This window comes from Ranitomeya variabilis, chromosome 2 (genome assembly GCF_051348905.1).
Source record: "Ranitomeya variabilis isolate aRanVar5 chromosome 2, aRanVar5.hap1, whole genome shotgun sequence".
Classification (NCBI taxonomy): domain Eukaryota; kingdom Metazoa; phylum Chordata; class Amphibia; order Anura; family Dendrobatidae; genus Ranitomeya; species Ranitomeya variabilis.
In genome coordinates, this window is record NC_135233.1 from 574,357,736 (window position 1) to 574,380,152 (window position 22,417).

General features: G+C 42.8%; 1 long non-coding RNA gene across 1 annotated transcript in view; it reads left to right on the forward strand.

Moving 5' to 3' along the window:
• Nucleotides 1-19,443, forward strand: part of LOC143809731 (uncharacterized) — a 38,598-nt gene extending 19,155 nt beyond the window's left edge. The window contains exons 2-3 of the long non-coding RNA XR_013222421.1: nucleotides 17,014-17,122; nucleotides 18,274-19,443. This is a non-coding gene — a long non-coding RNA (uncharacterized LOC143809731). The remainder of the gene's footprint in view (nucleotides 1-17,013; nucleotides 17,123-18,273) is intronic.
• Nucleotides 19,444-22,417: the final 2,974 nt, after the last annotated feature.

Genomic DNA, 22,417 nt, shown 5'->3' on the forward strand with positions numbered 1-22,417 from the left:
GCCCTGTGCCAGTGACGTTGCCAACGAGTATGCCCCCCCACCTGATGAAGAAACCTGCACTTTCATCTGCACCTTCCTCTTTGTCCCCGTGTAAGGTGGCATAGTATACGGGAAGGGGAACCTGACTTTCAGCAGGGTCAGATTCTGGCTGTGTAGAGTGCAAGGGGAATGTAGTGGTCTGGGTCAATGTACCAGCAGACTCATCTAGCAGTGGCTGGGCAATGGGCAGGATGAGGAGGAAACACAGATATAGGCCCAAATAATAAAGTGGGCTAAATGCAGTTCAAAATTGGTAACAGGACTAAACAGGCGGCATTGCTTTGTTCAGTGGAGGACAACTGTAATGAGTGGCAGACATAGTTAGTAGGCCCAAATAATAAAGTAGCCTTAATGCAGTTCAAAATTGGTAACAGGAGTACACTGGCGGCATAGCTTTGTTCAGCGGAGGACAATTGTAAGGAGTGACAGACACAGTTAGTAGGCCCAAAAAAGTAAGTAGGCTAAATGCAGTTCAAAATTGGTAACAGGACTAACCAGGCGGCATTGCTTTGTTCAGCGGAGGACAACCGTAAGGAGTGGCAGACACAGTTAGTAGGGCCAAGTAATAAAGTGGGCCAAATGCAGTTCAGAATTGGTAACAGGAGTAAACAGGCGGCTCAGCTTTGTTCAGTGGAGGAGAAAAGCAAGGAGCGGCAGACACCGTTAGTAGGCCCAACCAAACAAGTAGGACGAATGCAGTTTAATATGTGATATAGAACCAGAAACACATGGGCCACTTGCACATTGAACAAGTCTGTAGGAACCTGTTCACACCACCAGAAAACTTGAAGACACAAAAGAGCACAGTGAGGTCAAAAATACTCTGTTGTAAAAAAATCACAGTAATCAGCAAGTGCTAGTCAAAAGATGTAAAGAAAACAGGGTATTTAGTTGATACGTTTTTTTGCAAAAAAATGTATACTAAGCTGCTCCACCAAATCGTCAAGGTATACCCTTATAGAGCAGTCCTAACTAATGTATAGAATCCCTATCTGATGTATTTAAAACCTGATCATCTGTATAGTACCTGTATAAGCAGGGTTCAGAGAAGGACTATCCATGTGGACATGCAGGATGGAACAGCTTAAATGCAAATGACCCACAGAGGAGTGGTGGACTCCCCAGTCTTGTAGAAACAAGAGAACAATTATAGAACCAGAAACACATGGGCCACTTGCACATTGAACAAGTCTGTAGGAACCTGTTCACACCACCAGAAAACTTGAAGACACAAACGAGCACAGTGAGGTCAAAAATACTCTGTTGTAAAAAAATCACAGTAATCAGCAAGTGCTAGTCAAAAGATGTAACGAAAACAGGGTATTTAGTTGATACGTTTTTTTGCATTGTGGGTCATTTGCATTTAAGCTGTTCCATCCTGCATGTCCACATGGATAGTCCTTCTCTGAACCCTGCTTATACAGGTACTATACAGATGATCAGGTTTTAAATACATCAGATAGGGATTCTATATATTAGTTAGGACTGCTCTATAAGGGTATACCTTGACGATTTGGTGGAGCAGCTTAGTATATATTTTTTTGCCAAAAAACGTATCAACTAAATACCCTGTTTTCTTTACATCTTTTGACTAGCACTTGCTGATTACTGTGATTTTTTTACAACAGAGTATTTTTGACCTCACTGTGCTCTTTTGTGTCTTCAAGTTTTCTGGTGGTGTGAACAGGTTCCTACAGACTTGTTCAATGTGCAAGTGGCCCATGTGTTTCTGGTTCTATAATTGTTCTCTTGTTTCTACAAGACTGGGGAGTCCACCACTCCTCTGTGGGTCATTTGCATTTAAGCTGTTCCATCCTGCATGTCCACATGGATAGTCCTTCTCTGAACCCTGCTTATACAGGTACTATACAGATGATCAGGTTTTAAATACATCAGATAGGGATTCTATACATTAGTTAGGACTGCTCTATAAGGGTATACCTTGACGATTTGGTGGAGCAGCTTAGTATATATTTTTTTGCAAAAAAACGTATCAACTAAATACCCTGTTTTCTTTACATCTTTTGACTAGCACTGTTGTGGATTCTGTTTGCGGGCTCCCTCTGGTGGTTACTGCTGGTACTGGGTGACTTTGGTGGGTTGCGGCCATTGGTTTCCATCTGTCCATCAGAGGCTGGGTGTTTCCTATTTTACCTGGCCTCTCTGTCATTTCCCTTGCCGGCTATCAATGTGTTCAGATGTGCTCTGTTTGGTTCCTGCCTACCTGCTCCCAGATCTTTCAGGATAAGCTAAGTGCTGATTTTCAGTTGTTTGGTTTTTTGTCCAGCTTGCTTAGAATGTCTCTTTGTTAGCTGGTTGCTCTAGTGGACTGAGGATCTCCCCATGTGCCATGAGTTGGCACATGGGTTCTTGTAATCTCAGGATGGTTTTTTTGATTAGGGTTTCTTGCTGACCGCTCAGTCCCCTTTTGTGTCATTCTGCTTTCTAGTTTTCAGCGGGCCTCTATTTGCTAAAGCTATATACATCATCTCTATGTATGTGCCTTCCTCTCATTTCACCGTCAATACATGTGGGGGGCAACTATATCTTTGGGGTTAATTCCTCTGGAGGCAAGTGAGGTCTTTGTTTTCTCTGCAGTACTAGTTAGCTCTTAGGCTGGTGCGTGGCGTCTAGAACCAACGTAGGCACGCTCCCTGGCTATCTCTAGTTGCGTTTGTCAGGCGTAGGGCAGCGGTCAGCCCAGGTTCCATCACCCTAGAGCTCGTCCGATATTTATTATACTTTGCTTATCCTGTGCTATCCCTAGCCATTGGGGATTCATAACATAGCACTTGCTGATTACTGTGATTTTTTTTACAACAGAGTATTTTTGACCTCACTGTGCTCTTTTGTGTCTTTAATATGTGATATAAGCTGAAAATTAAAGCTCAGCTTTGTTCAGTGGAGGAGAAAAGCAAGGAGTGGCAGACACCGTTAGTAGGCCCAACCAAACAAGTAGGCCAAATGCAGTTTAATATGAGATATAGGCTGAAAATTGAAGCTCAGCTTTGTTCAGTGGAGGAGAAAAGCAAGGAGCGGCAGACACCGTTAGTAGGCCCAACCAAACAAGTAGGTCAAATGCAGTTTAATATTCGAAACAGGAGTAAACAGGCGGCATAGCTTTGTGCAGTGGAGGACAGCTTTGTGCAGTGGCGCAGACACAGGTTGTAGGCTCACATTTAAAAAGTAGGCTCCAAGCAGTTCAAAAATGGTAACAGGAGTAAACAGGCGGCATAGCTTTGTTCAATGGAGGACAGCTGTATTGAGTGGCGCAGACAGACACATGTAGTAGGCATGTAGTAGGCCTAAAATAAAAAAGTAGGCTCAATGCAGTTTAAAATTGGTTACTGGGGTACACAGGCGGCATAGCGTTGTGCAGCGGAGGACAATTGTAAGGAGTGGCGCAGACAGACTTAGTAGGCCTAAAATAAAAAAGTAGGCTCAATGCAGTTTAAAATTGGTTACAGGGGTACACAGGCGGCATAGCGTTGTTCAGCGGAGGACAATTGTAAGGAGTGGCGCAGACAGACTTAGTAGGCCTAAAATAAAAAAGTAGGCTCAATGCAGTTTAAAATTAGTTACAGGGGTACACAGGCGGCATAGCGTTGTTCAGCGGAGGACAATTGTATGGAGTGGCGCAGACAGACTTAGTAGGCCTAAAATAAAAAAGTAGGCTCAATGCAGTTTAAAATTGGTTACAGAGGTACACAGGCGGCATAGCGTTGTTCAGCAGAGGACAATTGTAAGGAGTGGTGCAGACAGACTTAGTAGGCCTAAAATAAAAAAGTAGGCTCAATGCAGTTTAAAATTGGTTACAGGGGTACACAGGCGGCATAGCATTGTTCAGCGGAGGACAACTGTAAGGAGTGGCTGACACAGTTAGTAGGCCAAAATAGTAAAGTGAGGTAAATGTCTGCCAAAAATTTTTTCAAAAATAAACAGGTGGCATAGCTACGTACAGGGGTGGGCTCCTGTGCTGAGTAGCAGACAGTGGTAGTTGGCGCAAATTATTAAATGGTCTAAATGGAGGCCAGGGCCCGTGTATATTTTAACTATCATCTATCATTTCAACAAATTTGTATTGGCAGTGCCATTGAAGGATTTATCAGCACAGACTACACTGTGGTGGAGAAGGGAGAGGTAAGTATTGCAAGTGGTAGAGCACTGTTCGACCAGGGGGGAAACACTATCTCGTTGGCGGCAGTACTGGCACAGGGCCCCTCATATTACAACAGTGTGTCTGACCTTGGTTGTGCACCACCACCGTCAGAGACACTTCATTGTACTATGAAGGACCCTGTGCCAGTGCCGTCGCCCAAGAGTGGGCACACCCACCTGTCCAGGCAAACGGCACTCGCACGGGTGCTTGCGCTAGGTGGTGACCACGGCCCTGTGGGGGGAGTCAGCCCATTTAGGGAGGTAAAAAAATGGCCTATGGTGGACATTCAGCAGCTGCAAATGGAGGAACTGGCGCAGTCAGTAAGAGGAGGCCAAAAGCAAGACATTTTTCAGGCAAGCTACGTGTCATCAGGGGAAGGTGGGGCAAAATAATTAGAAATCCATGATTGGTTCATTTTAAAGAAGGTTAGATCATCAACATTTTGGGTAGCCAGACGAGTCCTTTTTTCGGACAGTATTGAACCAGCAGCACTGAAGACTCTTTCTGATAGCACACTAGCAGCTGGGCAAGCGAGCTCCTGTAATGCATATTCTGCCAATTCAGGCCAGGTGTCTATTTTAGATGCCCAGTAATCAAAGGGGAATGACGTGTGAGGGAGAACATCGATAAGGGAGGAAAAATAGTTTGTAACCGTACTGGACAAATGTTGTCTCCTGTCACTTTGAATTGATGCAGCAGTACCTGTCATGTCTGCGGTCACTGCGAAATCACTCCACAACCTGGTCATAAAACCCCTCTGTCCAACGCCACTTCGGATTTGTGCACCTCTAACACCTCTGCCATGTTGCCCCCTGCAGCTTGTGTGAGAATCATCACCGCCGCTGTGTGCTGGGAATGCCTGAACCCAACGGTCTACAAGAGTTGCTTGTTTGGTAGCCAATATTTGCTCAAGGTTCTCATGTGGCATGATATTTTGTAATTTCCCTTTATAGCGTGGATCCAGGAGGCAGGCCAACCAGTAATCGTCATCGGTTATCATTTTTATAATGCGGGGGTCCCTTTTTAGGATACACAAGACATAATCAGCCATGTGGGCCAATGTTCCAGGTCTCAATTCACTGCTTGTGCTGGGTTGAGGAGCACTTTCTTGCAAATCAACATCACTTGCCTCCTGCAAAAACCCTGTACCTGACCTTGCAACGCCACCAGTTTCTATTGCCCCCTGAGAAGCATCCTCCTCCCACAAATATTCATCCCCATCATCCTCCTCCTCTTCGTCCGCCACCTCGCCCAGGAGAGTTCCCTGAGCAGAAAATGGCTGACTGTCATCAAGGCTTCCCTCATCCTCGGCTGCAGACGCCTGCTCCTTAATGTGCGTCAAACTTTGCATCAGCAGACGCATTAGTGGGATGCTCATGCTTATGATGGCGATGTCTGCACTTACCAGCCGTGTGCATTCCTCAAAACACTGAAGGACTTGACAGAGGCCTTGTAGCTTCGACCACTGCACACCTGACAACTCCATGTCTGCCATCCAACTGCCTGCCCATGTATGTGTATCCTCCCACAAATACATTATAGCACGCCTCTGTTCACACAGCCTCTGAAGCATGTGCAGTGTGGAGTTCCACCTTGTTGCAACATCGATTATTAGGCGGTGCTGGGGAAGCTTCAGCGATCAGCTGATGGTTCTGCATACGGCTGGAGTGTACGGGCTACCGGCGGATTTGAGTGAGCAAAGTCTTCGCACCTTCTAGAGCAGGGCTGGTAACCCCGGATAACTTTTCAGGAAGCACTGCACCACCAGGTTCAAGGTGTGAGCCAGGCAAGGTATGTGTTTCAGTTCTGAAAGGGTTATGGCAGCCATAAAATTCCTTCCGTTATCACTGACTACCATTCCTGCCTCAAGATGTACACTGCCCAGCCATGACTGAGTTTCTTGCTGCAAGTACTCTGCCAGTACTTCCGCGGTGTGTCTGTTGTCGCCCAAACACTTCATTTCCAACACAGCCTGCTGACGCTTACCACTAGCTGTTCCATAATGGGACACCTCATGTGCAACACTGGCAGCTGCGGATGGAGTGGTAGGGCGACTGCGCTCTGTGGACGAGCTTTCGCTTCTGGAGGAGGAGGGGTGTCGAACGCCTACTGCCAACTGTTTCCTAGACCGTGGGCTAGGCAGAACTGTCCCACTATGGCTGTCCTCTGTGGACCCTGCATCCACCACATTAACCCAGTGCGCCGTGATGGACACGTAACGTACCTGGCCATGCCTACTGGTCCATGCATCTGTTGTGAGGTGCACCTTTCTACTGACTGATTGCCTGAGTGCATGGACAATGCGGTCTTTGACATGCTGGTGGAGGGCTGGGATGGCTTTTCTCGCAAAGAAGTGTCGACTGGGTAGGTCATAGCGTGGTACTGCATAGGCCATCAGGGCTTTGAAAGCTTCGCTTTCAACCAACCTGTAGGGCATCATCTCTAATGAGATTAGTCTAGTAATGTGGGCGTTCAAACCCTGTGTACGCGGATGACAGGATGAATTCTTCCTTTTCCTAAAGAGAGTCTCTTGTAGGGTGAGCTGGACTGGAGAGCTGCATATGGTGGAACTAGCGGGGGTAGTTGTGGACATGGCAGATTGAGAGAGGGTTGGTTATGGTATTCTTGATGTTGGCCTACATACATTGTTTGCTACCAAGAACCTGGTGATTCCCTGACTGCTTTGGCCTTGCGACGATACCTCCACATTTGCTGCTGGTTGTGTCCTAAACGGTGGGCTTACAGTGAGGGAAGCAATGTAGCGTTGCTGACTACCTTCATTCTGAGCGGGTGCACCAACGTTACGGGTCGTTTGGTAGTTAGTCCAGGCTTGCAAGTGCATGCTGGTTAATTGTCTACACATGCACGTTGTATTTAAATTTTGGACATTCTTCCCTCTGCTAAACGTCTTTGAGCATTTCTTACAGATAACTTTGCACTGATCATACGGATCTTGGTTAAAAATTTGCCAAACTGCACTCTTCCTACTATCGAATACCTTTTCAGGCATTGCACGCTGTGCTACTTTCACCGGATGGCAACGCTGTCCTAAAACAGTTTTTGTTTTTGACAAACGTTTTTGGCCTGATACGGGCCTGCCAGATGACAGCTGTTGCAATGTAGATGGCTGCTGCGGATCATCCACCTCCGCTTCTGAGCTACTGGCAATGGCACCCTCTTCCCCCAATGGCTGCCAATCTGGGTCAACAACTGGGTCATCTATCACCTCCTCTTCAATGTCATGTGCACCTTCCTCTGTGTCACCGTGTAAGGTGCTATAGCGTTCGGGACAGGGCACCATAGTCTCATCAGGGTCAGATTCTGGCTCAGTACACTGCGAGGGTAATGTAGTGATCTGAGTCAATGGAACAGCATAATAATCTAGCTGTGGCTGTGCATCTGTGCACTCCATGTCCGATTCATCTTGTAATGGGCAGTTAACTATTTCCCTTTCTAACCCTGACACGGTGTGTGTAAAGAGCTCCATGGAGTAAACTGTAGTGTCCCCTGCCGCATCCTTCACTGGTCGGAAGCATCCACTGACGACTCGCTGCTTTTATATTTCGAACTTTCTGAACAGGAGGCGAAAGAGCTAGAGGCTGAGTCAGCAATGAAAGCCAAAACTTGTTCCTGCTGCTCCGGCTTTAAAAGTGGTTTTCCTACTCCCAGATAAGGGAGCCTTCGAGGCCTTGTGTAGCCAGACGATGACGCTGTCTGAACAACTCGAGCCTTAGGTGCTATTTTGCTTTTCCCACTACCACCAGATGCTCCATCACCACCACCACCATCATTACCAGCTGGCAATGACCACCCACGGCCTCTTCCACTAGACTTCCTCATTTTGGGGAAAATGTAACCAAACTAACAACCGTTATATGGTACTGTAAAACAAGGTAGAAGGTGTATATAAACTTGTTGAGAATTTAAATCTCCCTTTTTTTGGGGGGGAGACTGCACCCAAACTCAGGTCCTGTGTATTACACTACACAATGTAAGTGGCAGAAAGTGGCTGGCAGATATACGACAAACAGAACTAATGCAGATCCACTTAGTGGCAATTTAAATCTCCCTTTTTTGTGTGGGAGACTGCTGCCAAAATCAGGCCCACTGTATTACACTAGACAATGTAAGTGGCAGAACGTGGCTGGCAGATATACGACAAACGGAACTGACGCAGATCCACTTAGTGGCAATTTAAATCTCCCTTTTTTGTGTGGGAGACTGCTGCCAAAATCAGGCCCACTGTATTACACTACACAATGTAAGTGGCAGAACGTGGCTGGCAGATATATGACAAACAGAACTGACACATATCCACTTAGTGGCAATTTAAATCTCCCTTTTTTTGTGTGGGAGACTGCTGCAAAAATCAGGCCCACTGTATTACACTACACAATGTAAGTGGCAGAAAGTGGCTGGCAGATATTCGAAAAACAGAACTGACACAGATCCACTTACTGGCAATTTAAATCTCCCTTTTTTGTGTGGGAGACTGCTGCAAAAATCAGGCCCACTGTATTACACTACACAATGTAAGTGGCAGAAAGTGGCTGGCAGATATACGACAAACAGAACTGACGCAGAATCACTTAGTGGCAATTTAAATCTCCTTTTTTGTGTTGGAGACTGCTGCAAAAATCAGGCCCACTCTATTACACTACACAATGTAAGTGGCAGAACGTCGCTGGCAGATATACGACAAACAGAACTGACGCAGATCCACTTACTGGCAATTTAAATCTCCCTTTTTTGTGTGGGAGACTGCTGCAAAAATCAGGCCCACTGTATTACACTACACTATGTAAGTGCCAGAACGTGGCTGGCAGATATACGACAAAGAGAACTGACGCAGATCCACTTATTGGCAATTTAAATCTCCCTTTTTTGTGTGGGAGACTGCTGCAAAAATCAGGCCCACTGTATTACACTACACAATGTAAGTGGCAGAAAGTGGCTGGCAGATATATGACAAACAGAACTGATGCAGATCCACTTAGTGGCAATTTAAGTCTCCCTTTTTTGTGTGGGAGACTGCTGCAAAAATCATGCCCACTGTATTACACTACACAATGTAAGTGGCAGAACGTGGCTGGCAGATATACGACAAACAGAACTGACGCAGATCCACTTAGTGGCAATTTAAATCTCCCTTTTTTGTGTGGGAGACTGCTGCAAAAATCAGGCCCACTGTATTACACTACACAATGTATGTGGCAGAACGTGGCTGGCAGATATACGACAAACAGAACTGACGCAGATCCACTTAGTGGCAATTTAAATCTCCCTTTTTTGTGTAGGAGACTGCTGCAAAAATCAGGCCCACTGTATTACATTACACTATGTAAGTGGCAGAAAGTGGCTGGCAGATATACGACAAAGAGAACTGACACAGATCCACTTAGTGGCAATTTAAATCTCCCTTTTTTGTGTGGGAGACTGCTGCAAAAATCAGGCCCACTGTATTACACTACACAATGTAAGTGGCAGAAAGTGGCTGGCAGATATACGACAAACAGAACTGACACAGATCCACTTAGCGGCAATTTAAATCTCCCTTTTTTGTGTGGGAGACTGCTGCAAAAATCAGGCCCACTGTATTACACTACACAATGTAAGTGGCAGAAAGTGGCTGGCAAATATTCGACAAACAGAACTGACACAGATCCACTTACTGGCAATTTAAATCTCCCTTTTTTGTGTGGGAGACTGCTGCAACAATCATGCCCAGTGTATTACACTACACAATGTAAGTGGCAGAACGTGGCTGGAAGATATATAAAAATAAAGGTACTGTACTACAATAACAATCTCCCTACAATGATCTCAGGACAAGTATGGCAGCCAGCAATAAAAAGGACTGCTGCACACAAAAGTGTGGACAAATAAACAATAGAACTGTGCAGAAAGGAGCAACAGGATTTTTGCTTTTAAAAAAGCAGTTGGTTCGCACAGCGGAGTACAAACAGCGATGCAGCTATCAGGGAGGGTTATAAGCTACAGAGCTGATGCACAAAAATCTAGCCTCCACTGTCCCTGCAAAGAACAGGTGGTGTTGGACAGTGGAAATCACTACAGCACAAGCGGTTTGGGGGTTAATCTTCCCTCCCTAAGTATATCCCTGCTTCTGATGAAGCTGCAGCAACCTCTCCCTATGCTCAGATCAGCAGCAGTAAGATGGCGGTTGGCGTGCACGCCCCTTTATAGCCCCTGTGACGCCGCAGAAAGCAAGCCAATCACTGTCATGCCCTTCTCTAAGATGGTGGGGACCGAGACCTATGTCATCACGCTGCCCACACTCTGCGTCCTCCTTCATTGGCTGAGAAATGGCGCTGAAAGAGTCATACGAAACGCGACTTTGGCACGAAGATCGCCGACAGCATGGCCGATCCCACACTGGGATTGGGTCGGGTTTCATGAAACCCGACTTTGCCGAAAGTCGGCGATTTTTCAATTTGTCCGATCCGTTTCGCTCAACCCTACTCACCACTACTGTTCACAATAACAGTAATTTTGACCAGGAGTGTCCAAACCTTCACATTCCATTGTATACATTTATGGTGTAAATATATATATATATATATATATATATATATAGTGTAAAGTCAATCTTATGCAGCGGCGACCCTGACATATAAGTATATTAAAATCTAAGTGTTAGAAAGTTCATATACATTGGAACTTGTGGAGCCTTGCGTTGTGCTTGAACTTCTGACTCAAGTTTCTTATAAGTACGAGTGTCACTTAGGAGACGTATCGACTCTCTCATGTATTTCTCATGATCCAATACCACGATCCCCCTTTGTCTGCTGGACATATAATAATTTCCTTATTGTTCTGAAGTTGCTCAATGGCCTTCTGATCGGTCTGGGATAAATTGTACCTGAATTTAGAACATCTCTTATTGCTAGGCCTCTGGATTATAAAAAAGAAACACCGACATTAACCAATAAATTCTTAAAAAAAAGGGTATGATAACCAGCTTCTAGCAGACGCAAGAATGGCAGTAGAAGCGAAATCACGATCAGATCTCCTTATGAGCTCCAAGGAACCCTCTATTGAAATAAACTGTATCACCCTCATTAGTCATTACCCAATATAATTCCAATTCCTACCTACTAAAAAGAATAGTTGGAGAACACTGAAAGACAAAATTATGGGGGACAAGATCCCCACATCCCCTAGATTCATATATAGAAAAGTTCAGAATATAGGTAATTTAGTTGCTCCAACAGTCCCAGTTCAGTTTAAAACAAGAGCTACACCATCATTTTTTCAGAAGAATTTGGTTGTTTTTTTGCTATGCAAAAAATGTAAATGTTGCCAACAAATAGAAACGAAGAAACAAACTATTATCACAGGGGGTAATACGGCATTCAAAATACGGGACTTTATTATGTGTACCACAACAGGAGATATCTATACCATCAGATGCCCCTGTAATAAAATTTATGTTGGAAGTACAAAACGTTCCCTGCATGTTAGAATCAGCAAACACGTGAGGAATATTAAAAATCAATTTATGGGACATCCCTATATATATTTTTTTCCCTGCGTCCACACAGAGTAGTGATGCTGCAGGTGGAATATTTATAAACTGGTTTTTTTCAGATATATATATATATATATATATATATATATATATATACACTACAGTAGATGGTGGCCCAATTCTAACGTATCGGGTATTCTAGACTATATGGGTAGTATATAGCACAGGCCACGTACCATATTGCACAGTCACGTAGTATATAACACAACCGACGTAGTATATAATATAGCTACATAGTATATAACAGAGCCACGTAGTATATAACACAGCGCACGTAGTATTTAGCACAGCCACGTAGTATATAACACAGCCACGTAGTATATAGCACAGCCATGTAGTATATTGCACAGCCACATAGTATATTGCACAGCCACGTAGTATATTGCACAGCCACGAAGTATATTGTATTGCACAGCCACGTAGTATGTAACACAGAGCATGTAGTATATAGCACAGCCATGTAGTATATTGCACAGTCACGTTGTATATTGCACAGCCACGTAGTATATAACACAGAGCACGTAGTATATTGCACAGCCACGTAGTATATTGCACAGTCACATTGTATATTGCACAGCCACGTAGTATTTTGCAGAGCCACGTAGTATATTGCACAGCCACGTAGTATATTGCACAGCCACATAGTATATAACACAGAGCATGTAGTATATAGCACAGCCACGTAGTATATAGCCCAGCCATGTTGTATATTGCACAGCCACGTAGTATATGACACAGAGCATGTAGTATATAGCACAGCCACGTAGTATATTGCACAGTCACGTTGTATATTGCACATTCACGTAGTATATTGCACAGCTACGTAGTATATAACACAGAGAAGTAGTATATAACACTGCGCATGGAGTACATAACACAGGTTACGTAGTATAAAGCACAGCGATTTAGTATATTGCCCGGCTACATAGTGTATAGCACACAGATGTAGTATATAACAGAGCCCACGCAGTATGTAACACAACCCACATAGTATATAGCAATGTGGGCACTATATGCGTGGTAAAAAATAATTAAAATAAAAAATAAACATATACTCACCTTCCGAAGGCCCCTTGAAGTCCTGGAGCCTGTGTGCGGTGCACACGGCAGCTTCCGGTCCCAGGGTTGCTATGCGCATAGGACCTGTGATGACGTCGCGAACACATGACCGTGACGTCATGGCAGGTCCTTCTCGCATAGCATTCTTGGCACCGGAACCTGCCGCTTGCACTGCCGAGGACAGCGGGCCACGTCGGAAGGTGAGAATAACTTTTTTTTTAATTATTATTATTTTTAACATTATCTTTTTACTATTGATGCTTCATAGGCAGCATCAATAGTAAAAAGTTGGTCACATAGGGTTAATAGCAGCGTTAACGGAGTGTGTTACCCGCGGCATAACGCGGTCCGTTAACGCTGCCATTAACTCTGTGTGAACGCTGAATGGAGGGGAGTATGGATGGGACACTGACTACAGGGCAGTAAGCAGTGGCCATTTCGCTGCTGGACTGTGCCCATCGCTGATTGGTCGTGGGGGCGTTTTGCCGGGACCAATCAGCGACTTAGATTTCCATGACAGAAAGAGGCCGCAACCAATGAATATCCATGACAGACAGACAGACAGACGGAAGCGATCCTTAGACAATTATATATATATATATATATATATATATATATATATATATATACACCGTAAATGTATACAATGGAATGTGTGAAGGTTTGAACACCCCTGGTCAAAATTACTGTTATTGTGAACAGTTAAGCAAGCTGAAGATTAAATGATCTCTAAAATGTTTAAAGTTAAATATGACATATTTCCTATGTATCTTAGGCAAAAGAAAATATACTGTTTTGTTTTGTTTTGTTTTTTCATTTTAAAAATTACAAAAAGGAAAATGGGCCAATGCAAAACTTTGAGCACCATTGGACATTTGTGTGCGTAGATCACTATGACCAAGGTTTCAGACCTTAATTAGCCTGTTAAAGTTATGGCTTGTTTCCTATCATTGTTAGAAGGGCCAGGTGACATAAATTTCCCTGCTTTATAAAAACCCAGCCTCCTATAACCTTGTGCCAAAAAACTGCTACCATAGGTTCTTCTAAGCAGCTATACAGCACTCTGAAAATGAAAATGGTGGTGACCCACAAAGCAAGAGAAGGCTATAAGATAGCAAGGTGTTTTCAAGTTGCCATTTCCTCAGTTCGAAATGTAACACCAGCTTGAGAAATGATTTTAAAATCCAAAGTGTTGGCCTACTGAAATGAATGTTCAGTAAATGCATTCAATACTTGGTCAAGGCTCCTTTTGCATCAATTACTGCATCAATGCAGCATAATTGATAGCAGCCTTCAGCTCGTCTGCATTGTTGGGTCTGGTATCTCTCATCTTCCTCTTGACAACACCCTAATCTATGGGGGTGAAGGTCAGGCGAGTTTGCTGGCAAATCAAGCACAGTGATACTGTTGTTTTTAAACCAGGTATTGGTACTTTTGGCAGTGTGGACAGGTGCCAAGTCCTTCTGGAGAATGACATTTCCATCTCCAAAAAGCATGTTGGCAGAGGGAAGCATGAAGTGCTCTAAAATTTCCTGGTCGATGTCTGCGCTGTCTTTGGTCTTAATAAAACACTGTGGACCTACACCAGCAGATGACATGGCTCCCCATACCATCACTGATTGTGGAAACTTCACACTAGACCTCAAGCAGCTTGGATTGTGGCCTCTCCACTCTTCCTTCAGACTCTGGGACCTTGATTTCCAAATAAAATGCAAAATTTACTTTCATCTTTAAACAACACCTTGGTCCACTGAGCCACAGTCCAGTTCTTTTTCTCCTTGGCCCAGGTAAGACGCTTCTGGTGTTGTCTATTGGTCATGAGTGGCTTGACACAAGGAATGTGACACTTGTAGCCCATGTCCTGGATACGTCTATGTGTGGTGGCTCTTGAAGCAATGACTCAAGCAGCAGTCCACTCCTTGTGAATCTCGCTCAAATTTTTGAATGACCTTTTCTTAACAATCCTTTCAAGGCTGCGGTTATCCTGGGAGCTTGTGCACCTTTTTCTACCACACTTTTTCGTTCCACTCAACTTTGCATTAATATGCTTGGATACAGCACTCTGTGAACACACAGCTTCTTTAGCAAGGACCTTTTGTGGCTTACTGTCATGGTTCCCAATGGCAAGGGAACGTAAGAAACATATAAGTAACGAACGAGCTCTCGGGTGATGGAAACTCGAGTTGACCGTGAGCTAAATCTACCACACAACTAACAGTAGCCAGGGAGCATACCTACGGCTTCCTATATGCCACGCGCCAGCCGGAGGACTAACTACGCCTGGTAGAGGAAGAAACAGACCTGGCTTACCTCTAGGGAAATACCCCAAAAGATGATAGCAGCCCCCCACATGTAATAACGGTGAATTAAGAGGAAAAGACATACACAGTATGAAAGTAGATTTAGCAAAGAGATGTCCACTTACTAGATAGCAGAAGGATACAAAAGAGGACTTCACGGTCAACTGAAAACCCTTTCAAAAACCATCCTGAAATTACTTTAAGACTCCTGTGTCAACTCATGACACAGGAGTGGCAATTTCAGCCCGCAAGAGCTTCCAGCTACAGAGAATTACAAAAACTGCAAACTGGACAAAAGGTACAAAACAAAAGGACAAAGTCCACTTAGCTGATCAGCAGACTAGTAGCAGGAACATGCAACCGAAGGCTCTGGTTACAATGATGACCGGCAAGGAAATGACTGGAGAGCAAGGCTAAATAGGAAACTCCCAAACACTGATGGAAGCAGGTGAACAGAAGCAGCAAAGTGCAAACAAGTCACCAGTACCACCAGCAACCACCAGGGGAGCCCAAAAAGCGGATACACAACAGCTTACCCTCCTTGTGGAGTGTGTCAATGACTGCCTTCTGGACATCTGCAGCTCAGCAGTCATCATGGAAGACTGTGGTCTCCTCCCACCAGCCCAGGAAGAGGTTGGCATACAATGGAGACCAGGGGCTGCCCATTGCAGTCCCCCTGAGCTTGTGGTACATCTTTCCATTAAACAGAAAGCAATTGTGTGTAAATATATATGATATAAAAGTTTAGATACAAAAGAATTGTGCCTTCCATAATGCGTGAGTTGTGATTCAAAGGGAATCTGTCACTCCCTGGGACTTTTTTACCTATTGATATGGACATACAGGTAATAGAATGGTTAAAATATTCATAGCTGTATGCCCATATCTGTCAACTTGATGTGCAGAAATTGTCTTTTATTCTGATATGGTAATGAGCTCTTCCAGGCTCCGGGGCATGAAGTGCCTGGAAGAAAACTCAGCATCAATGGATGCTAAGAATGTGTTTTCATCTATAGTAACATCATCAAGCTTCACCAATAAATCAGACGTGTAATAAACGATAGTAATGACAATACAAATGGATGTAATACTTTGACTACATATGTACCAAAGTTCTGACTATTTGAATTCACCCCTGACACAACTGGTCATCACTTCAAGGGGGTAAATCCTTTATATACCATAGGTAAGGCATAAAAGGTGGGCAGTGTAGAGAAGGTGGGTACCATGAAATCTAACTCATCTATATAACTATCTAAAATATATCTAATGTCATTTTTAGGGCTCTTTGACTTTTCCGAGCGCTTCCGCACTGCAGTACTTTACTCTGCCCTTAACAGGGCAGAGAAGTACCCCAGCGCAGGAGTGCGATGCCGAGGAGACTTCTGTGGATGACGCAGGGATGCGTCATCCACACGAACCAAGAAGGAGGATGGCATAGCAAGAAGATGGGAGGCGCCAGCCAAGAAGAGCGACACACCCTAGACCAGACCGCCCTGCAGGTGAGTATAATAAAAGTTATTTTTCTTCTCTTTCTTTCGTCTCTCTCTTGGGTTAAGGGCTCATATACAGAATTATAGAATGCTGTATATCAGCCCTGAAAGGTGGTGGCGGTAACTCATATCGGCCCAACCCCTGGTAACATGTTCCCTTTAAGCAATTTTATCACTTATCACTGTATCTCTGAAACCATATGGTGGTTTTAAAAAACAAAGTAAAAGAAACACATACTCGGAGAAGCATGGAGAATAAAAAATGAAAAAAAAAATCACCAATTTAGATCCGGTGATAGGTCTATTTTAAAGGAGTTTTCTGGTAATTAACCATTCTGGAGAGTCACTGTCAGACAAACAGACATTAAACCTGTAAGTGATCATTTTACAATGCTGTTTTTATTCTTTATGCAGGGAGTGAAAGGTCAATGAAGACAAATAAAGATGTTTCAGAATACAGACATACCAGTTTTATGGATGACAATGACTTGCTAAGGACAGCCTTCAGGCCAGTAATGAGGAGGTGAGGAATTGGCAAGTATATTGTATCTTGATTATATTGATCATTTTTGCAACCAATTTATTATTTTCAGTGCATCTAAAACAAAAAAAGGCAAACATCCCTGCAAATGATGGTAGTTGGCGATATTGAAGTTTATGTATACAGTTCCCATGCAGACCTATGTGCTACCAAGCTTAAAGACTATATGGAAACCATAGTCTCCTCCTGAAAAAAATAATCTCTTTTAACTGCTGTAGCAAAGCCTGGTAGGCTAGGGTTAAATCCTAGCTCTACAGGTGCTAATTATATCACCTGGCTGGCCTGCATATAACCAGGCTAGCTGCTCTCCTTAGTCAGTCACCTCAGGGAAGCTGACCACACTGGATGTGTCTTGGAGCTTAAGAGAGAGACAGGACAGAATTCCTCTCTGACAAGACATTGCACAGGCCGTGTGCAGAGAACCACAAGCATCAGTGGTTTCAGTGGTTGCTATGGACAATATCTGTTTTGTGGGTCAGAGCTGGGGCTAGCTTAGACATTTTTGAGAAGCCAGGGTCTATTCTGTTTAGTTAGGGCCTAGTCAGGCTCGGGATTTATGTTTATGAGTTGCATGTGTTTGGACCAAAACTATTGTCTGTGTGAATGCTACCCAAGGTCCAATGCCTACCATAGAGAGTGAATCCCTACACTGCCATCTACTTTTTATTGACCTACTTATATAACAATACTGTATTTATGGACATAGTCTCTTCATAGAGCAAGAAGACTAGACCTCTAGTGCCCCTATTGGAGAAAACAGTCATAAAAGTCAATATCAGCTCTTTAACAATTGTTGCCACATGACAAAGGATAAAAAGCCAAACCAGACTATATTTATACATTAAAATTAGTATGAATTATGCTCATGAGCACCTTCTAGTGTTGGATACATGTAGCCAGATGTATATCACGTACTATTACACTTATACTGGAAATTTGAAGCTATAAAACGGTGTATGTATGTGGCTAAAATATTGTCTATTGTTTGATTTATGATTTAACATAGATAGATATTAGAACTGAAGTTGCTCCATAAAATATTATAATTCATTAAATATTCAATTCAATGATTTTCAGCAAAGCAAGAAGGAATTGGTACACTAACTGAATGCTTTTTTTTTTTTTTTTTTAAGATTCATTCACCAGGCCTAAATATGAAGTAGATTAGAAGGAAAAGAAACTTGCGTCAAAGAGAGGAAATGCTCCTACATGCCTGAAAAAGTTTGAGAAATTATATGTTTAACTATCCATCATACTGACCATTAACTGACTGTTTTAATTTATGTTTACATTAGTCAAAATTAACTTTATATCATTGTTATGTTGTTCTAAGCCAGTGAAGCCAAACTGGTGACAGAAAGTGGCATTTTGCACTTGCATTCCAGATCTGTTGCCCAAGTGGTGGCCCAAAGTAGCATTTTGCACTTGCATTCCAGACCTGTTGCTTAACTAGTAGCCCAAAGTTGCATTTTGCACTTGCACTTCTATTGTCCCAGGAAAAGCAAATTTTTGTGACTTGACCCTTGTGGCCCAAAGTGGCATTTTGCACTTCCATTCCAGATCTGTTGCCCAAGTGGTGGCCCAAACTAGCATTTTGTTTTCCAGATCTGTTGGCCTCCTGGTAGCCCAAAGTTGCATTTTGCACTTGCACTTCTATTGTCTCAGGACAAGCGAATTCTTATAATGTAGCTGTGTCTCGAGGATATGATGAGGCATAAGTCTTCCCAACCATAAAGAACAGGAGATCTAGGGGTATTGTGGTATCTTCCCATTTCCAGTTGTTGAATCTTTGCTTTATATATACCATATATATGAGCTGCAAAACCCCCAAACAAAGCTGTGTAATAAAATGTAAACATGTATTCCTACTACTTGGCCTGGCTCCAGCTGAATGGCATGTGTGACCCATTGGCGATGCCCTTGTTGCATTTAAGGCCCCCAAAATATGCTGGATTGAGCTCTACTGTATTTCGCACCATGTTATTGAACACTCAAGTTTCTTGCTTATCAATGGCATATGGTTCCTCACATACTTTCATCCAGGCAGTCTTCCTCAATATTGTAGCATTAAAGCCATGATTTGTAAGGAATATCCAGTGAAGTTATTTCATTGCATTTTCCATAAAATAAATTACTTTTTCAGTGCCCGTTACATTATATTGTGATGCATTTTTCCTATATTACAAAACTTTAAGTAAAGATACAAAAAGTTACCAGCTTATTTTATTGCCACTGTTAAATTTGTGTATATTTATGTTTATTAGTTGTTTAATTTGTTCATTAGTATCACACAGAGTTTAGATTTTTTTATGTGCGAGTTTGTATTGGTTTTGTATGTTTATATATTTATTTGATGACCACCCACTTTATCCTTCCCATCAATTTATCCATTTAGTTTTTTTCTATTTAAAATCTGCCTGAATTTGTTCTTCATTCCATCATGTTTGTTATTTATACCGTACAAGGGCTATAAACACTAACCCATGCTACGTAGTCCTGATACGTCTAAATAAAACTGATTCTTTATGGGGGTTTTTTTTTTTAAATATTGTCTAAGTTTTTAGTATTAAGATATTCAGAGTGTGACAGCAGTGGGCGTGGACCCACTGTGCCAAGGGCCGGACTTACCCTGGAGGGGTGTGCCCAGGTGACTACCTGGATTCCACTAGATCCTCTGGTGGTGAGTATAGGCTTGGCCTCAGGTAGTCACCAGGTGCCACTCCAGGGCAGTTTGTTGATCTGCAGCAGCTGACCCACAGGTTAAAGCAGGAATGTAGAGCACCAGAGGATGAAGATAAAAGCTTAGTCAATGGTCTGAGGTCAGGGCAGGCAGCACAAGTTCACAATACAAAGCTCAGGTATGGATTGGAGAGGTCAGACAGGCGATGTTCAGCACAGGAATGGCGAAACAAATAGCAATGTCCTGGACCCGTAGAAGCGAGTAATCGCGAAACGGCCATCATCCGTCTCTCATCTCCCCCAGCATTCCTCTCGTGTCCTGCTTATCCTCTCTTTTGTCCATGGCACGAATGTGAAATAAAGGACATGTAACTTTTCACTTCAGCTGGTGAGTGCTGCATTTTTTTTCTTCATGAATCATTAAAATATCAATTAACCTCATTGCTGCAGACAGACAAGAACCAGAAACCTAAGTTAAGGCAGAGAATAGGTAGAGGAGTCGCCTAATATATCCTCTGCTGACAGGCGATAGGCTAGGGAAGCATAACCCTGCAGGACACAGCAGGGTTAAATTCCTGCAAGATCTGGCCACACCTCCCTATCGCCAGGTGGAAAGAGAAGGAACATGCGGCAGAGTTGGGAGAGCAGCATGAGGTAACTCAGCAAAGGCAGCCTTACACGGGGAGCAGCAGAGTGGCAAACGCACCACAGCACTGAGAACATGTGCAAATTACCTTCATGTCACAGAGATTGGTCTGTGACAGTATATTACAGAGATTGTCCAGTCTGGAAAATTATTTTCCAGTAGAAAATATTTAGTCAGTGGAAGCTATGGTTAGTTAGATATTTGCACTGCAGCAAAAACATGGCATGATTTAGCACCAATGCAAATTAAATTGGATATTATGTAATACATAGTCATTCTATGTCCTACAGAGTGGGAAGAAAGCTACTGTTAATAGGTACCAGTTGACCCCAGGAGTCTGGTGAATTAACATATATTAACATATAAACTACATTAATAAAATATATAGAATATTTAACATAGAAATTACATTAATAAAATATATAATATATTAACATAGAAACTATAAACATATCTGCTATGTCTGCACACAGCAGAATAAGTCATGAAAGGAAAAAAACTCTTTTCACTTCCTTTTCTGCTAATGATTGTGAGATGGGGTGGCCATGTCAACTTATGTACTATTACGGTGCCTTAGCGATTTTTGCTGGTTCTATGTATTGCATCCAATTGTGGGGTGCAAAAAAAGAAGATTTCAATAATGTCAAGATGGCCAACAAGTAAGAAAGGTAAGCTGTATTTATTTATTTAATCACTTATATAGCACTATTATTTCCACAGCACTTTGCCGACTTCATTACTGTCCCTATTTGGGTTCACAATCTACAGTCCCTATCAGTATGTCCCTGGAGTATGGGAAGAATTCGGAGAACTCAGAGGAAACACATGAAAACATGGGGAGAACATACAAACTCCTTGCAGATGTTGTCCTTGGTTGGATTTGAACCCAAGTGCTTCAAAGCAACAGGGCTAACCACTGAGCCACCCTGCTGCAGCACCGGGAGATGCTGTCCCTGTTACTTCTTTAACCTCTAGAGAAGATCAAATCAATCCAATGCAAATTGACTTGGGGTCAAATTTCACAAAAATTAACAGATTCCGGAGTATTCAACAATTTGTATTTCGATTTGCATGGATCGCTGAAAAATGCACCTTACCGTTTCACACATTGCCCAGAAAAACATCAGCCAGCGAGCGGGCTCAATTTATGTGACTGCGAGGCTTACCCATAATGTCTTGCAGCTACAGTATCACATCACATGGTCTAGCATAGCCAATAAGATGTAACTATCACAGCCACTATAAAAGATGAGGGAAGGAAAGCAGTGGCCATTTTTGAATTTTACAACCTATGGACAGGAGGTCAGAGTGCATAACTCATCATTAGAGAGCGGGATAGAAGGGCCTAAATCAGAGCGTATTGTACCACTATACCGCTGAAGAACATAGGAAACGGGAATGGTAGTCTCAGTCTGTGAATTATAATCCAAAGATTCAAGTGGTAAGGAGGTGCTTGACCTGCAGAGTCAGTGTGACTGTGAATTGATTAATCTTTGACAGTCTGCAGTACAGCACTCTAATAACTTTTTTTTTCATTCATGTTTTATGTACTTCAAGAAAGCTAAAGCAGTGTAAGTCTTTTCAGCCCTTATTTTTATTTTGACTAATACTACTGAAACCATAAAAAAGTCTGCCTGAGAAAGTGTGCTAACTGGCTTCTGAGATGGTCAAGCCATAAGCAATTTCTTTTACAAAGGGTTTTTATTAATTTTTTTAATTCTTTTTTTAAGACAAAAGAAAAATCTCAACTTTTAAAAAATTCAAATTTAACAGGCTATCTCACAAAGTGTTTAAAAAAATATATGATTTTTGCACACTGGTTTTAGTAGTCCAATAATACACCCATATACAGTCATGCTCATAGTTATTGGCACCCATGAAATTTAAGTAAATAATGGGGAATATCTCCTGAAAAAAATTAATCAAGTGAACAGGTTTTTTTTACATAGAGC